Below are 5,453 nucleotides of genomic sequence, written 5' to 3'. Positions count from 1 at the left end.
ATTCGCACACTTGGCCACGCTGATTGGTCGTTCTGGGGCGTTGTGACGAGGGGAGGAAGAATTTCCGCCGCAGCTATCCCGTACATTGCCCGAGTGAGTTGTTATTTTCCCAAAACCGTGTTTTCCAATTGACTCCCACATTATTTTCGTCAACCCACGACAGCTAAGGCAAGGAAGCCACATTCCTTTCATTTCTTCGCGCCGACTACTAGTAATCATGACATTTTCTTTTCCGTTCCCACGCGATTCATTGCTTCATGTTCTTTGGTCCTCACCTGCGTCATATTTGTCTTCGATCCGTTTTTTAAATAATTTTCAAGGGCCCGAGGAGCATGCGTGAAGTGCTGTTTTTTTTTTTTTTTTTTGTTCTTATCCACTTTCTTTTTTCCACTTGTGTGACTGGTTCGACTTCGCCGTTCCGGCAGTAAAATCAGGATCATTAATTGGAAATGATTTCAAGATGAATGAAACGCATAACTTTGCGTGACTGGGCTCTGCATGTAATTGGATTTTTCAAGATGAATGGAATTTACAGAACTCCCCAATCCCTTATTGATGGTACCAGCAACTCTCTTTATTCTCTTGAAATTCCCTGCCACCCACTGCACCCGGAGGTTTCTGCGTCGCCACAGTACCACTCATAGCATTTTCGGTACTTGCTGACACCGCCATCTATTATCGTGATTACAGACAGACAGACAGACAGACAGACGGACAGATCGATCGATTTATTTATTTATTTATTTATTTATTTATTTATTTATTTATTTATTTATTTAGTGACCACGATTCGGGGAGGACGTCTCCCGTCGTTGACTTGCCTTGTACTGGACAGAGGTGCCGTTCTTCCGCTTTTTTTTTTTAATTTCGCCCCTTCCTTCTTTAGAGGAGAAACGCTCGGTCGTTTGTCACACGCTCCAGGCCCTTTGTAACACACTGCGCTTCGCTTTCCTTCCTTGACTTCGAATTAGCGCACCGAGGCGTTATTTTTGCACTCTCGCATGGCTCCTGTACCATTCCGCAAGAAATTTTTCGTGGCGTTGGTCGAACATGCCGGGAGTTTTAACACCGGTACCATAAAATAAATAACCCTACGGCAGATTAGAATTTGCGAGAATTGAGTTCGTTACAAACTCTGTACAGTCTCTCTCTCTCTCTCTCTCTCTCTCTCTCTCTCTCTCTCTCTCTCTCTCTCTCTCTCTCTCTCTCTCTCTCTCTCTCTCTCTCTCCGCACGTACATGCACATACGCGCATGCGCAGATACACGCACGCTGACAAATGCCGTAAGTCATAGGCTGAAGTAAGGGATCAGAGTTAGACGGAAAGAAACCTGGCTTTGTTTAGTACACGAAGGTCAACGCGAGACCGAACCGTAAAAACGTTTAGAAAAAGTAGCAGATGTCGAAACGCTCGTGTGTGCAACTCGCGCAACCGAGCCACGTGCGCTTCAGCTTCACGACAATACACCCGAGTGCCCAATTCACGCAGCCAGCAATGAAATTTCAGTGAATGGCAGCATACGATTCCGCCAAAAAGTTTGGTCTGCGCTGCGGCATATCACACAACGCAAGCATGACCTTCTGCATTGCGCACTGCCACAGCGCAGATCTCATTTTTGAGTCGAATGATGTGCACATTGCTGTCATTCGCCCAATGTGCTCTTTTGGCTGCATGGATTGGTCACTCGAGTGTATTGTGGTGAAGCTGAACCACGGGATTGCCTCAGAGTGTGGTGTGTACGTCCGTGTAAGGCCGAGTTCAGACTGCTGCCGCAACTGTCGTAATAACTCCAAAGAATGACGTCATTTCACGTCTCAGCCAACCGAACTGCGTGACATGCCGCTTTTATTACGTCCATAGATCACGATATGGCTTTTGCTAATCGTAGTCTGAACATAGCCCAAGATAACCGTGTGAATATGGTCTATTGTTGAATAGCCTCTACGAAACCCGAGTAACTTGCTAAGTAACTCGGGGGACTAATTACAACGCATGGTTACCGCACTGTACAAGCAGAGTAGAATCGTGGGCCTGAAAATTAATATGCAGAAAACTAAAGTAATGCTCAATAGCCTCGGGAGGGCACAGCGGTTTGAGATAGGTGTCGAGGCAGTGGAAGTGGTAAGTGATTATATCTACTTAGGCCAAGTAGTGACCCCGGATCCCAACCATGAGGGAAAGATGATTAGGTGGATACGAATGGGGTGGAGTGCATTCGACAGGCATTCTCAATAATGAAATAATGAATGGCAGCCTACCATTGTCCCTGAAGAGGAAAGTGTATGACATCTGCATATTGCCGGTACACACCTACGGGGCAGAAACTTGGAGGCTCACTAAAAGGGTTTAACATAAATTGAGGACGACTCAGCGAGTAATGGAACGGAAGATGATAGGTGTAGCATTAAGGGACAAGAAGAGAGCGGATTGGGCCAGGAAACAAACGCGTGTTAAGGACATATTAGTGGAAATTAAGAAGAAGAAATGGACGTGGGCAGGGCAGGTAACGCGAAGGCAAGATAAGCGTTGGTCATTAAGGGTAACAGAGTGGATCCCTAGAGAAGGCAAGCGTGGCAGGGGGCGGCAGAAAGTTAGCACAGGACCGGGATAATTGGAGGTATATGGGAGAGGCATTTGCCCTGCAGGGGGGGTAGACAAGAAAAAGAAGAAGAAGAAGAAGAATTGAAGAAGTGGCGTACCATTAAACATATCGTGTGCGTAATTTGGGCACCCCCACCCCCTTCCGTCTTCCTTGTCGTGTAATAAATCTGTACAGAACTTGAGCCATTTATTGCGATAACTCAACCACAGCGACAGCTATCCCGCAACCCTTGGCAGCCTATACAGAAAAAAATTGGCCGCGTATCTGCTCCCTTCGTTGCAAATGTCGTCAAAAGGCGATAGTCTTTATCGAATTTTGCCAAGTAAATGCCTCCCTTCGCTTTCCCGCTCACCTCTCATGTTGTTCCTCTTGCGTCGCGCTCCTCCCATGGTAAAGACGCCAAAGGTTTGCTTAAATCATTTTAAATTTCCCGCGTTCCACTGCTCCAAACCGGGTGTCTCGATGCCAACGCTGCCGTACGGCGAAGACGCGCGTGAATCGAGGCGCCCTACTTCAACGTTTATACAACCGCGTTTCCCTACTCCACGTGCGTTGCAAGCAGAACGTGAAACATATCTAGTGGAACCTTTCGTAACTGTTGCCAGTTGATTTCTTAAAATGGCGCGAGAAGCTATAGTGGCGCGGGCGACAGCAGGCGACGGCGGGGTGAATTTTTTTTCTGCAGTTGATGAAGTATTTAATTTCACAATTGTCAAGCATGTATGATGAAGTATTTAATTTCACAATTGTCAAGCATGTATGATTGTTTATAAAGGAACACTGCAAATATCACTTCTGTATTAATTTGTTGTCTTATATTTGCGTAATGTCTTGTTCTTCTTCAACAATGTTGACAAGTATGAACATTACACCGGACTTAGACGGGTACATTTAGCTGTGACTATATAAGACTATTGCGCAGGCATTGTTTTACTTTGGCCGGGTGGCTGAATCGAGTCACTGACAGACAGACTGACAGACGGACAGACAGACATACAGACAGACAGACTGACAGACGGACAGACAGACATACAGACAGACAGACAGACATACAGACAGACCAAAATTTCTGGGTTTAAGTAGCCCAAGAAAGACTATCGTCTTTAAAAATCTGCATACCGCGAGGGGAGACCCGTTGAGTCTACCGTTGCGTTGCCGCCTTGGATGGTGGCGCTCTGCGTTGGACGTCGTGTTTACCTACGGAGTCGTTTGGCTGTCTTCGAGTGTCCCGTCTCCCGTCGGGAATTCTTTTGGGCACCGTTTGGTTGCCCTGACGCCTTCAGTCAGGGTTGGCTGCACTGACGCATTCATTCGGGAATTCTTTTGAGCCTATGTCGATCGTTGGAAATTGTTGGGGACTGTCACAAGCCCCGGAAATCTGGCACACCGACACTCCCATTTAGGCGGGCTCCCTCATTAAAACAAACCCCTCTCGTATTTATGGCCGTCGCCGTAAAATTACGGACTTCTTCAACAACTGAATTGACTTCTTTATCGTTCTGGTTATATAACAGTGTTGTCTTATTTTGCTTTTTGAAACCAGAGTTCTTGTAGGTTCTTTTTTTTTCTTGCTTACGAAAATGGACGTCTTTTTTTGAGAAATATCCAACTAAAGCTAAGTAGTACAGACATCGCATCCGCCTTGACATCTCCTTTGTTGATGATACGGGGCCAGCATTACTCGGACCAATGTGGCTCCGACTGACCGAAAGAGCGCCATTTTCTGGCCGCAGCAATTCGTATTCAGGCCCACTGGCAAGTTCTGCACTGTGGACAGTTCCGGTGCAGGTGTAAAATGTGAAATATTACAAAGCAGATGCGCATCTACACACGTTTTCATGTTTTGCAGGTATACATACATATTCATCGCGTCGGTGAGTGGCCACGAGACAAATTTACGCCCCCCACATTCTCCAGCGCATGCGGGAACTTCAGTGCACGGTAGTTTTCCGCCTTTTCTCGGCGCAACGCACGCGCTGAAGTGCAGCAAACAGGCTCAAGGCTGCATACCGCATGACTCCGGACTTAGACTGCGCTGCCGGTGAAGGTTGGGCTGTGTGTTGCCGGCGACCCCGAGTGATGTATGTGTTTGTTATGGCGGAGACACACGATAAGTGCACAGGCATGTGTGTGAAATGACAATTCAATTCTGCGCGCTACAGCAAGTGAAACGCGCTTATCAGCAACAGCATGATTATACGAGGACGCGGGACGACATGAACCGGTATTCAAAGAATGGGGTTCAGTAATTCGTACAACCAGTCACCCAGCTAGCTCCGGGCCATCCACCATGTTTGTGAACGACTCGCGCCGCTCTATTCCTCCTACCCCTCCCTCCCCCTAAAAGAAAGAAAGAAAAAAAAGAGCATGCGAACGCGACTGAGCAGTAAAAACCAGGTGCGCCTGTGTGCGCGTGTGCGGCTTCCCGGTCGCGTGGATTTGCCAGAATACCCATGGATGGAAACGACTTCGCGCGAAATTTGCAAGCACTCTGCTACGCGTGCGAATAGTTGTGGTGCATTGGCGGCGCAGTGATTGGCGCGAAGGGTTGATGCAGGAAAGCGCGGGAAGAAAGCGCGTTGCTGGCGGACTGCTTCTACTCGCACTATACCTCGGTTCTCTTGCCAGACGTCGCCTTTGATAAGAGAAAGGCCTCCGTATAAACTCTTCGCCAATAAATGGGCGGTCTGCTAGCGTTGTTTTTTTAACCTCAGCCAATAAGAAGATAGAGAAGTGTACCGTTCGTCCGACTATGATAACGTATAGTGCGGGTGTTCTTTTCCTTATCTAGAAGGCGCTGACTGCGCTCGCTGTCGTAACCGCCGTTTTTTTTTTTTTTTTTCGGCAGGGG

The sequence above is a fragment of the Haemaphysalis longicornis genome, unplaced genomic scaffold, assembly GCF_048455015.1.
Source record: "Haemaphysalis longicornis isolate Haplotype H1 unplaced genomic scaffold, Haemaphysalis longicornis Haplotype H1 scaffold_1, whole genome shotgun sequence".
Classification (NCBI taxonomy): Eukaryota; Metazoa; Arthropoda; class Arachnida; order Ixodida; family Ixodidae; genus Haemaphysalis; species Haemaphysalis longicornis.
This window is presented reverse-complemented; position numbering follows the sequence as displayed.